Below are 22,431 nucleotides of genomic sequence, written 5' to 3' on the forward strand. Positions count from 1 at the left end.
TGTTAAAAATACGAAAAACAACTTCTAACCAGTGAGGGAACAGGCATGTTCCTTTACTGGGCATAGATTTCCCAGTGAATGAACAGTGTGTGTTAATATGTTGACACTTTAATTTTCGATTAATAATTACATAAAAAAAGTTAACATTTTCCAAGTATTTATATGTTATAATTTCAAGAATAGGCTTGTTTTTAAATATATTGTAATGGCTTATAAATTCATAAAGAGCATTAAAAAATAACCAAAATTAAGTGTTCCTTTACTGGGTGTTCCTTCACTGGTAAGAGCTGTTCCTTCACTGGGACTTCTTACTACTTGTTATTTGAACCTCCAAAACTTTAAAACAATATTATGTAAATTCTCTAAAATTTTTTTTACATAATTTGCAATTAGTAGCAAATATGTTGACACTGTCGTTTAACTACGAATTTTGAAATTAATATGATTTTTTAAATGGCGAGCGAAGCTTAAGTGGTTAGTTTACCCTATATAAGACATGTTAATTCGATACAATGGTACCTTTTCATAGATGAAGGTTGACGATAACAACTCTCTCCACAGCTTTTGACGAGGAGATGAATTTCCAAATGAGCATAGGTTAGTTTAAGTGTGGTGTAAAACCACTCAGTAGAGAGGACAGATAGTCATCGCCGGGACAGTGTGATGGTCAATCTAAGGCACGCCTGTCATACAAAACATGAATTCCTATTTATAATTCTCTCACAATTGATTTGGCGATATTTCTTGTAACCAGTATTCCAAAATGCCCGCCGCCTCCCAATAACGGGATCAATATTTGACACGTTAATTCGCCTCCACGAAATGTATCTGCCGTTGCGAGAAATTTGCTCAATTTCCATACAAATAGTTTTCAATTGACTTTTCTCCCCCTCTGCTCTCTTGGGGGATTTGTTCTAAATTGCCTCTCCCTGATATCGTGCCTCCCCCACCCCCTCGTTTTAGTCATCTTTTGGTTGGAATGGAGGGTGATTTGTATTCGATTATTTTCTTATTACCCTCCGCCTCTACCAACCCCAATATCTTTTTATCGTCTGCCGTGAAAGGGATGTACTCGAACGGCTGGCTACTCGAGAGTTAAAAGAATCGTAAAGCACCGCACTGGAAACGTTTTCGCTGTGCGCAAAAGAAAAAAAAAAATGGACGTTGACGTAGTGTTTGTTCGAATGATTCGAAATGTGGATTTTAGGCGGGAAAAAGAGCACTATGGATAGGAGGAAATAAAATAGCGCAGATGATATTTTAAAGTACAAAAACGCATTTTACACACAAGAACGCGTTTTTCATGAATAAATGCACCTTTTTTTTTAACCGCTCCCCTGATTGTCCCGAATTAACTCGGGTATATCAGAATTCGTCAATGCGTTTTGTTTTATCACGTTTTTATTCGGAAGGAAGCAAAACAACAGAGTTCTGAGCAGAATCGGAAATCTCATGCCACGTCTAGTAAAAAAAAGAATAACTGCAAAAGTTAAGTTTTCACACTTGACTGTGAAAGTCCTCAGAATGATGAAATGTCTGTGTATCTTACATTTCATAACCGTCGTTGAACAACCGACACTATTTTTTTGGGTTTATGACTACTAATGTTCAACTCCGTAGCCTTGTCATTTTGAACCCAATCCAGAAGACAAGGGAACTCCTGGATCGAGTATTGGCAGAAATTTGCCTTCGTGGAGGACTTTTTTGATGGAGCTAACCCGCATTTGCGTTACATGGTGAGGAAGACCACGAGAATCTCCCACGGTTAGCCAGACGGCAAGGGGACTCGAACTCATGATCCGTCTACCACTGAGGATATTTCACGTCAGCACTGTGGTCGGTTATAACCGGATGCGGGACTTGCATCGACTGTGACTCGAACCCGGTTTGCCGCATTGGAAGGCGAACGCTCTCTATCCCCTGAGTCATCGCGGCTCGTATGTATAGATTGCAAATATTTATTGTCCCGAGTATACTCGGGCATAGCAGAATTCGTCAATACGTTTTGTTTTATCACGTTTTTATTCGGCCGGAAGCAAAACGAAAACATAATAATAATAATCTGCTGAGATTGGAACTTTGTCAATATTTGTTTGAGAGTTTTGCTATTTGTGGGACTGCAGACGCGTTTTGTGCAATTGTACAGACCAGGGGTGACCAACCTGCGGCTCTTTGAAGGATTATTTGTGGCTCGCGAGTCCCAACGGCTCTTTGAGGGATTGTGGCTCTCGATAAATGTACCCGAGTTCCCTTTTCATTTTTGTGCTGTTATATTTTAAAAAATTATTATCGTTCCGTATGTTCCGAATTTTGGAAATTTGCACCAGAATCGAAGTATCCTGAATTAAAAAAGGTTGCTTGTAGAATTATTTATATATTCGGAACAACGTACTTATGTGAATCATTGTATTCCACTTTAAAATTCGTGAAACACCGATTAGTCTTAACTAACCAGCATCTCAAAGAATTACTGAGAAGTGCCGTCTCACCCATTATTCACCAAAGAGAATTATCAAGAGAAGTAAAATAAATGTGTTTAATTTTTAATATTTAAATTGAATACACGTATTTTGTACTTTTATTTATATGTTTTCAATAAATATAATTTCTGTAAAGAAAAATTTAATACCTTTTTTACATACCTTTTAAATACGTATTTAATTGCGGCCCGCGAAAAATTTCAAATTTTGAAAAATGGCTCAACTATGAAGAAGCTTGGCCACTCCTGGTATAGACGATGATAGAAAAAAATGGCGTTCGCGAGTGAAAGTGAAAGTAATGCGTATGATTTTTCAGATGATGAAGATGTGAAGATATACAAAGACTCATATTCAACTGTTTTCATTTGCCCGATATCATTTGGGAATTTAGTAAACTGATGGTAAATTAAATATTTTTCACGCGTAAAAAAATTTAAAATTTCTACTTGAAACTTGTGTATTGTGTTTTATTTTAGTTCCCTGTTTTGATTAATGAAATAAAATTGTTGATTTTATGATTTTTTTCCATCTTCAAAATAATTGGTAAAGAAAGCGGTTAAGTAGGAAAAAGAGCACTATGGATAGGATGAAATAAAATAGCGCAGATGATATTTTAAAATACAAAATTGGATACAAAAACGTATTTTTCATGACTAAATGCACCTCTTTTTTTTAAAAAAAAAAAAAAGATTCGAATTTTTGACTCTCAAATATGAGATAAAGGGATGAGGTGTTTTTATCTTTTCATAGACAGGGTCGATAACTACTCACTCCACCCGCAATGTTATTAATCTGACAGAATATCTTTGAAGGCTCACTTTAGAACATTTTTTCGGTTCAACGCGATTTTTTTTGTACTCTACTCAATCCCCCCTACAACTGATTTTAATTCGAGACCTTCGCGATCGTTTCAATAAGGCTAAGAATAAACATCAATCTTCCTGAAAAAAAAAATACGCACTGTACAAAAACTCGGTAAATCTTTAACCGGTATTTGGAGCAAAGTTTCTATCATTATCCGAAAGTTCAGTCAAAAAGAAGATCATTTTATTTCCTTTGCACCACATAAATTAGTGAAGTAAGATGGAGGAATACTTCGCAACTGACTGCACCAAAATTTGGTAGAAGACGTAAATCTTTGATAGTGACTGTAAACTGAACGATATTTGTTGAGGACGCCATGTTTTCTTGACAACTCAGTCTCGGTGGATCGGGATGACTTATGCATGTTGTTTCAAGTATCAACTCATGTAGTATAATAATACTCATAAATGCTTAATAATACTCATAATTGCTTAATAATACTCTTAAATGCTTAATAATACTCATAAATGCTTACTAATACTCATAAATGCTTTATTTGCATTCATTTCTTTTTATGCTAAATTTTTAAATTGGATTGGTAGAATAAGATGGTTGGAGGTATGTTATAAAATAACCCGTCAAATAGTTTTGTTAAGGTACATAGCAAACCTGGCTTGCTTTAAAAATGCCTAATAATGGTGAAACGTTCAACTGCTTACATATATACAGTCGGACCTCTATTTAACGAAGACGATAAGCCCCGATAATAAGTTCGTCATAAGGAAAATTCGTAAAATAGAAAATCCCCTTTTAAAAACACAAAACAGATTTGAAATTCATAAATACTGAACATAATTAAAACAGCAATGGATATACTTTTATCTTGTAAACTAGCATCTACTATTTATTTTATATACCTTAACCATAAATGGAATCCGTATGGAAAGCAAGAATTGATTAAAACATTATCCAGTGTTACACTATCATGCTACATACATCTTCAACTGAAAAAACCTAACTTTATCGATAAAATTATATCTTCATTTATGATAAAAGTAATTTTAAACATGCATTACCACATGAGTTTAATTGCTACTCATAAAATACGTTCATTTTGTCTGAGTTTTTCATTTGAGATGCAAACAAAAAGGGATGCTTTCTCAAAATCGTGTGGCTTCAACAATCATATGGAGTTATAATGTTAAGATGGAATGTGTTGTAGGAGGGTGCATGGTATTGACAAATTGATGCTGAAATCAGGGGATGATGAATATAACTCTAGAAAATGAAAATCAGATCATATAAAGCTTTTATTTAATACATTTTTGCAGAGCTCTAGATACAAAATATAAATATTTTTATCCATAGGACTTTTAGTTGTATAAATTTTGCTTAATAATTAATAAGGACAGGCCATGGGAGACATTTCCCACACGAGCTTCCTAAAGCCAAATTAAAAAGCACGTGTAATTTGTTCCCAACAGAAGCATGTATAGGAGATCCAATATTGGCGAATTATCAAAATATAACATAGCCAACCAGCATATCAATATTGGGTTTAAAAGAATACCTTGGCGATCACGAGTCGCCAACAAATTTATGAGAATAATTACAACCATGCAACTGAAACATTTAGCAGTTGGAAATTAGAATAAAAAGTTCTAAATAGATATTTGTTTTCGATTAGGCGCGACAGTGAATTAATAAGTCGGCATTAATAATAAAAAGTATCCGTTACATAGATTTATAAGAGTAGAAATAAATATTTTGATATTCGTTTCAAAAGATTAAGTCTTTGATTTATTTTAAACGAATAATTCTATTAATGAAAAAAAAAGCTTAACTAATTAAAGATATTTTAAAAGATAGGAAATAAATATGTAATGCCAATTGTGGCATCACAAATCAGTTAGAGGTCATTTCCTCCACAAAATACGTTAACAAGTTTAAAATGCTCTGAAATATTTTGGGAAATAGGGAAGGCGGATCTCAAAGAATAGTTCGCTCAATAGAAAATTCACTTCGCTATTTGGAAGTTCGTTAAATAGAAGTCCGACTGTATATATATATATATATATATATATATATATATATATATATATATATATATATATATATATATATATATATATATATATATATATATATATATATATATATATATATATAAAGAATAGTAATCAGTGTTTTATTTCTTCAAAAACACCTACGCAACCTGCAACCGCTATTTGGAGCTAGAGAAAATGCCAAAATGTGGTAAAATTGAGCACCCTTCTATGTAGCCAGTCAATGAATACCGATTTTTGGTGTCACGTGGCTCGGAATTTTTTACACTGTAGAAGGCGGTAAGGATTTAGCTGCTGCTGTCATTTAGATTGCAGATTATCGTCAGAGACTTGAGGTAAAAAAAAAACCCCATATGGATGTTTATTCCATAATCTTATTTTTTCCGTAGATTAAACTAAAGTGGTCGGGTCGTCATAAAATAAATGAGGCCCAAAAACATGAGAGTTCGAATATGGAATCGAAGGCACCCAGAGAATCTCATTTATAAATGTTTGGGGAATCACGTAAAAGATTCTCTCTCGAGTGTCATGAAATGATAATTCAGAGAGAGAGAGATGTCACCCAAATGATACCCTTACTCGGGAAGATTACTTCGATTTTTTTCAAGAGACATCAAATCCTGGAAAGTCAGTCTCGCATCTCTATTTGAGGAAACCATGATCTCAGAATAAATGTTTGAATAAAAATGAATAAGTAATAAATACATGGTAAAGAATTTGTAAGTCTCAGATGCAGTAGTTTGTATGTATGTATGTCTATATATATATAAATTTTTTCACGATAATTTTTAAAAGTGTCTTTGATCGCCTATTTAACATTGTGAGTCATCTCCGACCCCATAAGTTTTTGATGAGTTTAAGCAAATCAAGTAAATTTTCGGCTTCGAACCATACATTTTGTGCTCTTAGAAACGTGCCGTCGAAAAGTCATACCCTGAACTTCTGGGTAAGAAAATTTTTCCTAACGCTAAGTATTTGCCACATACGATAAAATCGCATCTATATTTTATTTTTATTTTCATAACCGTCGTTGAACAGTCGACTCAATTTTTCGGGTTTACTACAGCTCATGTTCAACTTCGTAGCTTTGTCATTTTGAGCCCAATCCAGAAGACAAGGGAACTCCTGGGTGAAATTTGCCTTCGCGGAGTATTTTTAGATGCAACTAAAAATACTCCGCGAACGGAATTCCTATCAACCAACCATCGCTGTTATTTGAGTCCGGTTCACCTCATTTAAAGGGGAATCCCCTGAGTCCCCTAAGACTTCTATAATTGGTGATATTTTTTGCGTGCGCTTATACTTTTTTCACCCACTGTACAAATGAAAAAAGTGGTGATCAACCGGTTTTTGTCTAATTTTATTGCTTTAAATATCGACATATTTTGAGCCGCAATGGCTCAGAGGATAGAGCGTTCGCCTTCCAATGAGATGACCTAGGGTTCGATCCCGGCGATGGCTGCTCGATACGAATTTCGCATCCGTCTCGCACCAACCACTGTGCTGACGTGAAATACTCTCAGTGGTAGACGGATCATGGGTGAGAGTCCCCTTGCCGTCAGGTTAACCGTGGGAGGTTCTCGTGGTCTTCCTCTCCATGTAACGCAAATGCGGGTTAGTTCCATCAAAAAGTCCTCCACGAAGGCAAATTTCTCCCATTACTCAATCCAGGAGCTCCCTTGTCTTCTGGATTGGGTTCAAAATGATAAGGTTACGCAGTTGAACATTAGTACTCGTAAACCCAAAAAATTGAGCCGGCTGTTCAACGACGGTTATAAAATAAAATAAAATAGGTAGTGTTTTATGATTAAAAAAAAATAATAAATGTTCAAAAAGAAAGTGGAAACTTTATTAAGGTAAAGCGAACGTAAGGTAATTTCCGACTACCATATTTGCTCTTTAAATCTGACAATCGGAAATATAACTAATAAATCACGTGAGTTTTTTTTTCTTCATTAATTTATCTTTTTTTTTGTCTTTAATTTACCTTATACCTTCTAGGTTTTAAAAGCAATTTGCTGGAATTAAATTGATGATTGATTACGCGAAGAAACAGGAAGTCATGCTTATTATCAGAGAAAATTGATCACTTTTTCTGATTATGAAAGCCATTGCTTATTTCTTACTGAAATCCAGGTTAAAAATCGCAATAATAACGATACAAAAAAAATAACTGCTGACTAGAGATAAGTAATGTAAAAAATAAAATAAAAACGTTAAATCAAAATGAAATTGATACAAAAACAAAAGGAATGAGATAAAGAAAATAAAGTTAAGTTTTAAACATGAACGCAAACAAGAAAAATAAAATTGTCAAAAATAGAGAAGTTTTTTCTTTTCTTTTTCGGACAAGACAGGGGAAAATGTATCCACTCTGCATGATTTTTATCTTCTTTTTTTTAATACCTTCGTTGAAGAGCCTACCCAATTTTCGGGTTACAAATTTTCAACTCCGTAGCCTTGCCATTTTGAACAAAATCCAGAAGACAAGGGAACTCCTGGATCGAGTATTGGGAGACATTTGCCTTCGTGGAGGACTTTTTGATGGAACTTACCGGCATTTGCGTTACATGGAGAGGAAGACCACGAGAACCTCCCATGGTTAACCTGACGGCAAGGGGACTCTCACCCATGATCCGTCTGAGTGTGAATGAGACACTGAGAATATTTCACGTCAGCACTGTGGTCGGTGCAAGCCGGATTCGGAATTCATATCGACCAGCCATCGACGGGATCGAACCCGGCTCACCTCATTGGAAGGCTAGCGCTCTATCCCCTGAGCCATCGCGGCTTAAGTTTTTTTTTTAAAATTACTTTTCTTTTTTAAAAATCAAAAGATAAAAATAAAGTAGATTCTGTATTGACTTAATTTATTAAATCAGGCGCTTTAAGGTTAAATCAAGCTATTAAATCAGGTGCTTTTATCAGGGGCCGCTGAAGGGTGGGGAAACATATTTGCGGGCCGGAATAGCCTGGTTGGTAGGGCACTGGGTCCATGTCCAACAGTTTGTGGATTCGATCCCCGCCGAGTCGAAGACTCCCTGTGTAGTAAATGGTGACTGATGCACGTTAAATCTGTCGAGTAGCAAAGTCCTCCATGTTCCCATAACAAATCAATACCTCTGGTGGTACTGATCTAGGAGCTTTCTTGTCTTCTGGATTGGGTTCAAACTTACAAGGCTACGGAGGTGAATATTAGCAGTCGTAAACCAAAAAATAAATACGGTCGGTTGTTCAACGACGGATATAATTCTCAATACTTGCGTAGTTAAATTTGCAATATAAAAATAGATAATTTTTTTTGGTGGCGAAAGAAATTACAAAAAAAAATTGAAATAGAGACTTTCTTAAAATAATGTTTCCATATCAAGCGTGCTTTAATATTTCCTTTTTGAAAACTCTTACTAAATCATCCCTTACTCATACTACAGCAGAAATGGATATACTACCCATAGTTTTTGGATGGGTGCACTCCCCCCAACCTTGTTACATCCCCCCCCTCTGTTAAATCCGAACTCGATATATTTCTCATACCTCCAACACAAACGGAAATAGGTCTGAGTATTACCCTATCCGTCTCCCCATTGTGAAAGTAAAATTTTAAAAGATAATGCACCTCTTTCGAAAAATATGAAAGTTTCTACTTGTCATTTATTTTTACAAACCAAATTTTTTTATGACTGGATCAAGTACTGGGAGAAATGTGGCCTCCGTGGAGGACTTTTTGATAGAACTAACCCTCATTTGCGTTACACGGAGAGGAAAATCACGAGAACCTTCCACGGTTACCCTGAGAGAAAGGGACTCTAACCCATGATCTGAGGATATTTCACGTCTGCACTGTGGTCGGTGCAAGCCGGATTCGTATTGACCAACCATCGGTGGGATTCGATCTCGGTCCACCTCATTGGAAGGTAAACGCTCTATCAACCATCGTGGCTCTCCTATTACGGTTCACATCAAAATAGACAACCAGCCATTTTGCTAATGGGTAACCCGTGATCGCCTTTTGGCTGTAACAATTTCTTGTGTACTATATTCACCGAAGAGCCATTACATTATGACCACCCTGCTATTAACATGTAGGACCACCTTTAGCCTTCAAAACTGCTAGCACCGCCGTGGCATTGATTCCACAAGGTGCTGATAGGCAGTCTGAGGTATCTGGTACCAAGCGCTCACCAACTGGTTCTGGGCGAGAAACCATGAAAACCTATATATATATATATATATATATATATATATATATATATATATATATATATATATATATATATATATATATATATATATATATATATATATATATATATATATATATCCAAAATCTTCTCTAGTTTACACCGGCAGCGGTTGCTAGTGTTTTTAATTTTCTTTATACGTTATTATTTTATTTAAAAAAAAATTTCGCAAACTTATGTATATTTAAGTGCATCATTTCCCCCCGATATTTTCTGATCATTGTAAATTTTGTCACTGACTTAGATCAGATGTTTTTGAATGGAGTGACTCTACAGAGAGAAAAATAAATACATAATGAGTCATACTAATTTATCATACTGTATAGATGATAACAAACATTGTCAAAAATTATGAAATCTTCTTAATTTTGGAATGAAGTATTGATTTTTGCTGACGAAGAGTTCCCTTTTTTAAGAGTGGCTGCAGCTCCGTGTCTAGCGTTCAATTTTTTGCAATTTAAAATATATATATATATTTATATATATATATATATTTTAAATTTTCCGTAGTGATTTGTTGTGTCCTTCGTCTTTGTATGTGTAAGGGATGTTATTATGCCCTGTAAGAATGGAGATAGAATATCTGAAAAGAAACTTAAAAGGTTTCTCTTTTAAAAGAAGAAAGGGAAGAGAGAGAACTATTTTTCCTGGTTAGAGAGACAGGTTGTTCGGGAGAAACCCTTTTCTTAAGTGACAAATGAGAGGTGAATTGCGCAGTCAGAAAGGAGTTTGATTGAAAGTCCGCCTGCTTCTTAATGTCTCTCCTCCCCCCCCTCGAAGATGAATCGGAAGCAACACTATGAGTGATCATAGAGAGAATGAAAGGGCACTAAAGGTATCAAGAAAATAAACTTTTATCATCTTAAAATCACAGACATTCAAGAAAAATAGAAACATACAAGATTATTATAAAATTAAAGAACAGAACGGATGTCATGTTCTTGTACTTAACTGATAACTTGCGAACATGATTTAAGTTAAGAGTAGTTAGAGTAGTTACTAAAACATATAATCAAGGATATATATATATATATATATATATATATATATAATATATATATATATATATATATATATATATATATATATATATATATATATATATATATATATATATATATATATATATATATATATATATATATATATATATATATATATATATATATATATATATATATATATATATATATATATATATATATATATATATATATATATATATATATATAACTACTTGCTTTATAGTCTATGTTTTATACTGTTTTTTCTTTTTGTTTTATTTTATTTTCTGTTTTTACATGTTATTTTTACTTATTTTTACTTATTGTGTTCTATTTTATTTGTTGTAATTTTTGTAAAAAATTTTTTTGAGTATTCCTCACACTATTGTATTAATATATTTTGCTTGGGCTATATTGATACAATATCAGAAAGCGCTCTTTTTTGCGGATATAATCGTGTGAGCTGATGAAAAGATTATATCTTTTTTTTCCGGTTTTTTTTAAATAAAATTTCATCCTTTTTCTTTTCTCTCTTTTTTTTTTAAACTGTTGTTTGTTATTTTTTTACTTATTACTTCCCCCCCCCTTTTTTTTTACTTCATATGTCAATAATTTTTCTTTGTTCTATCTTCATCTTGAACTTATCTAATGAGTTCTGTTTACTTGCAGCTTATGCGCAATAAATGAAAATTATTGTTTTTCTTAACTTTCTTCGTGTTTTCTTGTATTTATTTATTTATTAAATATATATATATAAATAGATAGATAATAGATAGATAGATAGATATAGCAAATTACCTTTCAGTACTGTAATGTATGAAAAAAAAAATTACATAAGGGAAAATAATAACTGAAAAATTTAAGCAACAAAATCCATAACAGGAAAAGGAGTTAATGAGAACAATAAAAAACGTATTTAAATTGTAAAAATCATTTAAAAAAAAAAAAAGAAGGAAAATATTGAAATCAGACATACAAACGTAAACTAGGAATATATATTAGTGAGTAATTATGTCATTCTCCACAGAGTGCTGAGGGCCAGAAGATCATCATCTTTGGCCAAAAGTCAAAAATTCAAATTTTCAACTAAAACATGCATAAGCAGTTTTAATGTAGCCAACATTAAGTATTCATCATCATTCCAAACATTATAATTTACTTTTTGGACCGACAAGCGTACAATGTCATGAAAAATATGTTTAAAATTTTTTTTTTAAATGTAACTTTTACATTTTTATTTCAGAAATATATATAGGAATTTCATCTTACTGTTACATTTTTATCAGAGTAATGAGTCTGAAATGATAGTACAATTTTTCAATGTGTTGAAATTAGTTAATACTCTTGACAAACGTATAGTTTATATCTTATCATTTGACATTTTACAATGTTTGAATCACTTTCGAAACTTAGTTCCAAAAAGTTCCACGAGGTCATTAGCTAAACCTTTTTTTGTTGTCCTCTTTGATGTTTCTTCTTTCGAAAAAACCTGCCCCCATTTTGCCCGTATGGCAAAGGTGGACTAAATACTATACCGAAAAACAAAAATTACGATTTTTTTTTTCCTCATGTTTTCGCGTTACTTTGTAATATTACTTCGGAAATATAATTTGCTTTTCATTTTTAATATAAAACGACGAAAATTATTATATTTTCATCGCTATATTTAATTATTTAAACGTACTTTATTATTATTTTTTTAATTTTTGCTCGCCCTACTTAAGCCACCATTTGGGGGGGGGGGTATTTTTAGTGTATTTCAAAATTTCAACTCTGAATTCAATTTACCTGCACATAAAAACCTCTAAATACAAATTTTATCGAAATACTAATTTTGGCCACGGATGCTGGCCCGCTGTGCAGAGGACAGTATATCTTGACATCATAATGAAAAAAAATAATAAAAATTTTTTCTATTGTAGGCATAATATGGGCAGCTTCTCCAAGGATATGCCATCGCAATTTTGATCTTCTGCAGAGGAGATAGACTCCTCCAACTTTGGTAGTCCGTCGACCTGCGCGGGGAGTCTTTATACTGTAGAACAGGGCCGATAGCGCCTGGATCCCCTTGCAGGCTGATCAAATCGCCCACTCACATTAATAAATGCTCGACTCCATTGAGATCACTTCACTGTGGGGAGTAGTTTTCAGAAGGTTTCCCCAACGTATGTGTGATTCGCCGAGAGACTCAATTTTCCAATGGGAGAAACGAAACAATGGCTTAAGTCAAGATATCTTTCTTTCCGACAGAATAAATTTTTCCTGCTTTTTGGAATCAAACTTAACTATTTGAAGTATTTATAATAATAAAAGCAAAGTAAGCGTTAAATATCCATATACATTTAGAAAAATGATTAGCTTTTGGAATCGTGCCAGATTGGTTTGGAATTTCATAGAAGTTATTTAGTTATTATAAATAGTAATATTTTGAGAAATATTAGTTATTTTGCTAACGAATTTTCATAGCAGCGAAGCTTTGCATGCGAATTAAAAATATAAAAATAAAGTTAACCATAAATAGCACAATTAGCCAATTGATTAATAGCTTATATAAAAAAAACTAAAGTCAGTCAGCTATTATAAAAACGTAACTTATTGGAAATAGGAAGCGAGATTTAAGTAACTGATTATCTTTCGCAGCTGTAATCTACACATTTTTCCCATTCTGTACACAAAATACATTCGAACAATGAAAACATACTCAATTTTAGGTGCTTTTAAATTCTTTTATTTGGGCACCGAAAAGAAGGCAGAAGTTTCGCGTTATAAATTATATGTAAAAATTTTACGCCTTCCAATGTGGCGAACCGGGTTCGAATCCCAATCAATACGAATTCCGCATCCGGCTTGCACCGACCACAGTGCTGACGTAAAATATCCTCAGTGGCGGACGCATCATGAGTTAGAGTCCCCTCACCGTCAGGTTAACCATGGGATGTTTTCGTGTTCTTCCTTTCCATGTAATGCAAATGCGGTTAGCTCCATCAAAAAGTCCTCCACGATGGTAAATTTCTCCCAATACTCGATCCAGGTGTTTCCTTGTCTTCCGGATTGGATTCAAAATGACAAGGCTACGGAGTTGAACATTAGCAGTCGTAACCGCATAAAATTGGGTCGGCTGTTCAACAACGGTTATAAAAGAATAAAAAATTATAAAAAAAAAATTATCAGATTACAGTTTTATTGTTTCTACGTGGTTTACACATACTTATGTTCCTGTATCAATTAATGAAGTTAGACGATACATAATATAAATTTGATAAACTAGGCGGTATTTTATATAAACATATAGAATATTTATTATATCAGGTATTATATTAGCATATTATAATTAATTAGATCAAATGATTAGAAGCACTGTAGTTTCTTAATAATTGCATGTTTTGCACGAGTTTATAGGCAATAACTCTTATACTTAAACGTATACATGTAATGGGTTTTTACAGAGAAGATTTTTTATGTTCTTCCCATTTGTATTTATTTTCACAGTATTGCATTACAATGTTTATTTTCACAGTATTGCATCCATTGATACACTAGCGTAACCAAGTGCAAACCGGTTTCAGTCACATAAAAACAATAAAGCCGTGTAGTATCAGCTGATAATTAAAATTTTACATAGAATCTTGCCGGGAACTGTACATAATCAAAAAAAAAAAAAACAAATTACAGTTTTAGGCCCTCTCTAATAAATTATGGAATTATCTGTTGCTTTTTTTTTTCAGGTTCTTTTAAAATGCCTTAATGCTTTTATCCTTAAAAATAGGAAAATTCCTATTTGACGCTTGTTATAAAGGAGTCCTTTTACCCACGAATCACGTGGGAAAATAATACCAGAAAGATAAAAGAATCGGGTAAAGTGCACCAGAAAAAAAAAATTTCTTATAAATATTGTTTGAATTTAACGTCTAATTCGATTCGGGCCTTTAAACCCCAATTTCAAATCTTCGATTGTTCCGGTTTTTCCAGAACTCTCAGATGCAGGCCTCCAATAAAAAATATTTCGCTCCATAATGTCATTGAATGGGCAGATAATGCATGGCAGGAAAATTTCTATACACTTTAACCCAGGGGCTCAACACTTGGAAGGTTAATCTCATTCAATAATTGTTCTAACAGTATTAGATAATTTTTAAATTTTTTTTTTAATTAATATACAAAGTTGAATGATATTTTAACCTGTTCCTTCGCCAATTTTTTTCAAATAAAAATGCAAAAAATCAACATGTTTTTTATTTGATTAATAGGTGCAAGGATCTAAAACAAAACATAATATACAAGTTCTAAGTTGAAATTTTAATTTTTTTATGTGTAGAGAAATATATAATTTACCATCAGTTTACTATCCCCAATTATCTCCGGTCAATGAAAAAAGTTAAACATTAGTCAATAAAAAAAGTTAAAAAAGTTAAATATTAGACAATGAAAAAAGTTAAAAGTGAAAAAAATTAAAAATTAAAAAGTCGAAAAAGTTAAATATTAGTCAATGAAAAAAGTTAAAAAAGTTAAATATTAGACAATGAAAAAAGTTAAAAATGAAAAAAGTTAAAAAAAGTTAAATATTAGTCAATGAAAAAAGTTAAAAATGAAAGAAATTGAAAATGAAAAGGTCGAAAAAGTTAAATATTAGTCGATGAAAAAAATTGAAAAAGTTAAATATTAGTCATTGAAAAAAGTTAAAAATGAAAAAAAGTTAAAAATGAAAAAAGTTAAAAATAAAAAAAGTTAAAAATTAAAAAAGTTAAGAAAAGTTAAATAATAGTCGATGAAAAAAGTTAAAAATGAAAAAGTCGAAAAAGTTAAATATTAGTCAATGAAAAAAGTTAAAAATGAAAAAAGTTGAAAAACATAAATATTAGTCAATGAAAAAAGTTAGAAATGAAAAAGGTTAAATATTAGTTTATAAAATAAGTTAAAAAATGAAAAAAGTTAAAAAAGTTTAAATATTATTAAGTAATAGTTTTCTAAAGATTTAAAATTTTTGTCTGTTTCTAAATTCAATTCAGTTTCCTCTCTCACTATTTTTTTTTTTTTGAAAAATAGTTCATGCAATCATAAAATAAAATTTCGCTTAGATTTTCAAGCCACTTTTAATAAAGCTTTGCTTTTTTTTTTTTTAAATGTCATTTAATTTTTGTTTTTATTTATTTTATCTTTTAACTTTTTAAAGAACTTTGAAAAATATCCGCCCATTTACTTCTTAAAAAGCAACGAATAAAACAATTGTTGCATCAAATCGTACCAGTTTAAAAAAAAAAATTCCATTTAATGTCCATCATAATTAATCATAAATTTATTTTTTTCTTAGATTTTAAGCCCATCTTACTAAAGCTTTGCTTTTTTTAAAAATATCATTTAATTTTTGTTTTTATTTATTTATTCATTTCATCTTTTACTTTTTGAAAAAAAAAAAGAACATTGAAAAATATCCGTCAATTTATTTCTTTAAAAAGCAACGAATAAAAAAATTGTTGCATCAATTCTCATACCAGTTTAAAAAAAAAGAAAAAAAGTCAATTTAATGTCCATCATAATTAATCATACAAATTTTTTTCTTCTTAGATTTTAAGTCACTCTTAATAAAGCTTAGCTTTTTTTTAAAATATCCTTTAGTTTTTGTTTTTATTTATTCATTTATTTTATCTTTCACATTTTGAAAAAAAAAGAACTTTGAAAAATATCCGTCAATTTATTTCTTTATAAAGCAACGAATAAAAAAATTTTTGCATCAAATCGTACCGGTTTAAAAAAAAAGTCCATATAATGTCCATCGTAATTAATCATAAAATTACTTTTTTCTTAGATTTTAAGTCACTCTTAATAGAGCTTTGCTTTTTTTTTTTTAAATATCCTTTAGTTTCTGTTTTTATTTATTTATTTATTTTATTTCTTACTTTTTGAAGAAAAAAAAAAGAACTGTGAAAAATATCAGTCAATTTATTTCTTTAAAAAGCAACGAATAAAAAAATTGTTGCATCAATTCTCATACCAGTTTAAAAAAAAGAAAAAAAGTCAATTTAATGTCCATCATAATTAATCATACAAATTTTTTTCTTCTTAGATTTTAAGTCACTCTTAATAAAGCTTAGCTTTTTTTTAAAATATCCTTTAGTTTTTGTTTTTATTTATTCATTTATTTTATCTTTCACATTTTGAAAAAAAAAGAACTTTGAAAAATATCCGTCAATTTATTTCTTTATAAAGCAACGAATAAAAAAATTTTTGCATCAAATCGTACCGGTTTAAAAAAAAAGTCCATATAATGTCCATCGTAATTAATCATAAAATTACTTTTTTCTTAGATTTTAAGTCACTCTTAATAGAGCTTTGCTTTTTTTTTTTTAAATATCCTTTAGTTTCTGTTTTTATTTATTTATTTATTTTATTTCTTACTTTTTGAAGAAAAAAAAAAGAACTGCGAAAAATATCAGTCAATTTATTTCTTTAAAAAGCAACGAATAAAAAAATTGTTGCAACAATTCTCATACCAGTTTAAAAAAAAAGAAAAAAAGTCAATTTAATGTCCATCATAATTAATCATACAAATTTTTTTCTTCTTAGATTTTAAGTCACTCTTAATAAAGCTTAGCTTTTTTTTAAAATATCCTTTAGTTTTTGTTTTTATTTATTCATTTATTTTATCTTTCACATTTTGAAAAAAAAAGAACTTTGAAAAATATCCGTCAATTTATTTCTTTATAAAGCAACGAATAAAAAAATTTTTGCATCAAATCGTACCGGTTTAAAAAAAAAGTCCATATAATGTCCATCGTAATTAATCATAAAATTACTTTTTTCTTAGATTTTAAGTCACTCTTAATAGAGCTTTGCTTTTTTTTTTTTAAATATCCTTTAGTTTCTGTTTTTATTTATTTATTTATTTTATTTCTTACTTTTTGAAGAAAAAAAAAAGAACTGTGAAAAATATCAGTCAATTTATTTCTTTAAAAAGCAACGAATAAAAAAATTGTTGCATCAATTCTCATACCAGTTTAAAAAAAAAGAAAAAAAGTCAATTTAATGTCCATCATAATTAATCATACAAATTTTTTTCTTCTTAGATTTTAAGTCACTCTTAATAAAGCTTAGCTTTTTTTTAAAATATCCTTTAGTTTTTGTTTTTATTTATTCATTTATTTTATCTTTCACATTTTGAAAAAAAAAGAACTTTGAAAAATATCCGTCAATTTATTTCTTTATAAAGCAACGAATAAAAAAATTTTTGCATCAAATCGTACCGGTTTTAAAAAAAAGTCCATATAATGTCCATCGTAATTAATCATAAAATTACTTTTTTCTTAGATTTTAAGTCACTCTTAATAGAGCTTTGCTTTTTTTTTTTAAAATATCCTTTAGTTTCTGTTTTTATTTATTTATTTATTTTATTTCTTACTTTTTGAAGAAAAAAAAAAGAACTGCGAAAAATATCAGTCAATTTATTTCTTTAAAAAGCAACGAATAAAAAAATTGTTGCATCAATTCTCATACCAGTTTAAAAAAAAAGAAAAAAAGTCAATTTAATGTCCATCATAATTAATCATACAAATTTTTTTCTTCTTAGATTTTAAGTCACTCTTAATAAAGCTTAGCTTTTTTTTAAAATATCCTTTAGTTTTTGTTTTTATTTATTCATTTATTTTATCTTTCACATTTTGAAAAAAAAAGAACTTTGAAAAATATCCGTCAATTTATTTCTTTATAAAGCAACGAATAAAAAAATTTTTGCATCAAATCGTACCGGTTTAAAAAAAAAGTCCATATAATGTCCATCGTAATTAATCATAAAATTACTTTTTTCTTAGATTTTAAGTCACTCTTAATAGAGCTTTGCTTTTTTTTTTAAATATCCTTTAGTTTCTGTTTTTATTTATTTATTTATTTTATTTCTTACTTTTTGAAGAAAAAAAAAAGAACTGTGAAAAATATCAGTCAATTTATTTCTTTAAAAAGCAACGAATAAAAAAATTGTTGCATCAATTCTCATACCAGTTTAAAAAAAAAGAAAAAAAGTCAATTTAATGTCCATCATAATTAATCATACAAATTTTTTTCTTCTTAGATTTTAAGTCACTCTTAATAAAGCTTAGCTTTTTTTTAAAATATCCTTTAGTTTTTGTTTTTATTTATTCATTTATTTTATCTTTCACATTTTGAAAAAAAAAGAACTTTGAAAAATATCCGTCAATTTATTTCTTTATAAAGCAACGAATAAAAAAATTTTTGCATCAAATCGTACCGGTTTAAAAAAAAAGTCCATATAATGTCCATCGTAATTAATCATAAAATTACTTTTTTCTTAGATTTTAAGTCACTCTTAATAGAGCTTTGCTTTTTTTTTTTTAAATATCCTTTAGTTTCTGTTTTTATTTATTTATTTATTTTATTTCTTACTTTTTGAAGAAAAAAAAAAGAACTGTGAAAAATATCAGTCAATTTATTTCTTTAAAAAGCAACGAATAAAAAAATTGTTGCATCAAATCGTACCGGTTTAAAAAAAAAAGTCCATATAATGTCCATCGTAATTAATCATAAAATTATTTTTTTCTTAGATTTTAAGCCACTCTTAATAGAGCTCTGCTTTTTTTTAATACTATTTAATTTTTGTTTTTATTTATTTATCTTTTTTATCTCTTACTTTTGGAAAAAAGGGGCTATGAAAAATATCCGTCAATTTATTTCTTAAAAAGCAACGAATAAAAAAATTGTTGAATCAAATCGTACCGGTTTAAAAAAAAAAAGTCCATTTAATGTCCATTATAATTAATCATAAAATTATTTTTTTCTTAGATTTTAAGCCACTCTTAATAGAGCTCTGCTTTTGTTTAGTACTATTTAATTTTTGTTTTTATTTATTTATTTATTTTACCTTTTACTTTTTGAAAGAAAGAAAAAAAAAAGAAGAACATTGAAAAATATCCGTCAATTCATTTCTTTAAAAAGCAACGAATAAAAAAAATTGTTGCATCAAATCGTATACCGGTTTAAAAAAAAAAAAGAAAAGTCCATTTAAAATAAAGTGTCCCTTTTTTGTATAAAACTCAATTTCAGTGTCCAACGATAGCTTTTCTGAAACGTTTAAGTAAATGACATTTTGAACAACGTCACCCCCCCCTCAACCCCTTGTCTAAGTGCGGCTGAAACATAAATGGTCGGTTAGGGTAAATATCCCCTCTTCCAAACAGTTCTCTTTTTTTTCCAGTAAAATCAAACGATCCCCGGGGTTTTGTAGGACCTTGCTATCGTAACTTTAGAAAAACAGCAGGCGGAGGGGCTATTTCCCGACCTGTCCATCAAAGCCGGAAGTGGTCAGGGAAATGAAACGAAATCATTCGATATTTTTTTATTAGGGGGGTCGTGACGGTGTTACCCTATGTGGCTGAATGGCTCTTTGCTTTCAGGTGACTTCGGTTCGGCCTTATTTTATATTTAAAAAAAAAGAAAGAAAAAAACCCTTTTTTTTCTGTTTTATGGTAGAGTCTATTCCATGACGGGAAATTTCTTTCAAAAATGTTTAAAGTGTATACAATTCAATTTGTTTAACTCTTTCAAGATAAGTTGGCACAGAATAAAAAATAACTGTCTATTCTTTTTTAGTGTTCGAATTATGTTGACGTATGCCTGTTAAGGCAGCGGAGTGCGATTGTACTTGTTTTCCAGTGGCGACATCTATTGCCAAGAATTCGACTTCTGACACACCCATACGTCACACCCGTTTATAGGGCGGACCCATTGATACAGCCATCCATTCGTCCACAGATCGTAATTTTGACCTGAGTCAGAGAACGTTCCATTTCCAATTCAGTACCCCCAGAGGTTTTGATTTGTTATGGGTACATGGAGGACTTTTCTGACTCGACAGATTTAACGTGCATTAGTCACCATTTACTACAAGGAAAGTCTTCGGCTGTCAAGGTTCGTACCCACGAACTATCTGACGTGGGATTAGGGCCCTACCGACCAGGCTATCTCGGCCTTGGTGTTCGAATTATGACCACCATAAGAGGTTCCAAGTTAACAAAAGGGAAAGAATGCACCACATCGACATTCATTTATTTGAAGTTCTTTTGCAAAGGAAAGCCTCGGATAAAAGTTATGATGTTGCCACAAAAAGGAATTTTTTTTTAGCTTTATAATATACTTCAAAATGTATAAGTTATTCAAAATCTTTTTAAAATTCTCTAATTTGGAGGGTTTTTTCAAATTTGATTAAAATTATTAAAAATCAATAAACAAGTGAGCAAATTCTTATGGTCCAGGACAATGCAAGGGTCACTTTATCGACAGACCATCGAATAGATCATTTCGTCGACAGGGTCGTTCAGTTGTAAAGCTCGTTTTATCGACAAAGTCATTTCGCAGACACAGTCATTTCGTCGACATGTTCTGTTTATTCACAGGGTCATGCGTAATTTTGAAACTACTTTTAGGGTTTGTTTGCTCTTTGCGTAATTTAGTATACCTTACCCTAAATATTTTTTTATTATTAATCAGAAAAATCTATATATATATTTCTCTTACACGGCGACAAAAAAAGCCTCATTACAACTCCCCGAATGGCAACGCTAGAAAATCGACCCATGATTGCCGCTAAAAAAGTCACATGCCACATCTAGCTGAGGTGGCTCAACATACAGCGCTTTTGAAAACGGAAACTGAAATAACCAGAGAGAGCATTCTCACGAAATTCACCCTATCAGCTGCGGCAATCTCATACTATTAAGCTAGGCAGAAGTGAGTCTTTGTCGACGATAGATCTCTATTTTGTCGAAAGCGATTTTTTTCACGAATTTATTATTATTGTTATTAGTTATTCATTGAAAAACGAGTCTCAGTCATGCTGTTACGCTTAGCCAAAATTTTAACCTTTTTAAAGAAATATCAGTTTTAGAAATTTTATCTTAAAATTTTATACTATAGCACACTTCTAATAGGTTTAACGAATTACATGTCATTTATTTTAATTTATTTTAATAACTTAGTATTTACTAAAAAGATGTAATTAAAAAAAAAAAAAAGTTGTTATATGGATTTGAATGATTGTTTTGAATTCTTAGAGTTTTGTGCATTTACAATGTACCTAAGTTAGTAGCGAGCGAAGCGACCTTGGTTTGCGAAGCAAACCATGTAAGATTGCGTAGCAATTTTCGAGCTTTGGCGAGCGTTAGCGAGCACTGGGCGCAACCCACTAGAACTATTATATAACTTTTAAATTAAGTAATTTTTTTTTTTTGAAATTGCAAGGCGGATATATTTATACAATATTTAAAGTGCCAGTCACCGGACCAAAAATGTTGAGAAACACTGGCATAAAGTCATTAACGTTGCAAGTATGTTTGTGCTCGCTGAGTATGTTGTGCTTTTCGAATAATGAATGAATTCTCTTCTTATTTGCAGGATTTATGTAATGGACGCATATTACTTAACAAAAAATCAAACCTGGAATTTAAACGTAAGAATAGGTAACTATTACTCAACGAAAGAAAAAAAGAAGAAATCTCTTGCAGAGTTAAGTGTTCAAATTTTAACTGGTTCTCCATACAAGATGGCAACCAAATTTTTATGCGCTCTCTGGCAGAATTTGTAGCCAATCGAAATTGTAATTATTTTCCGGCCTTAACAAACCGGGAGACACAAAACTAAAATGTAGAAAACATGAAAATAAAATTTTTTTCTATATTTAAAAAACCACATTTGTTTAGTAAACTATAATGGGAAAATAAATTAAGAAATTTTTTTTAATACATACGAAGAACCGCAAGGGCAAAATTTCACAATAAACTGCTATTCTCATTTAAAATTCGATTTTTTTTCGCTTCGATGACAAAAATTAACATTT

The sequence above is a fragment of the Parasteatoda tepidariorum genome, chromosome 9 (assembly GCF_982258835.1).
Source record: "Parasteatoda tepidariorum strain Cologne lab strain chromosome 9, Ptep-v5.0, whole genome shotgun sequence".
NCBI lineage: Eukaryota > Metazoa > Arthropoda > Arachnida > Araneae > Theridiidae > Parasteatoda > Parasteatoda tepidariorum.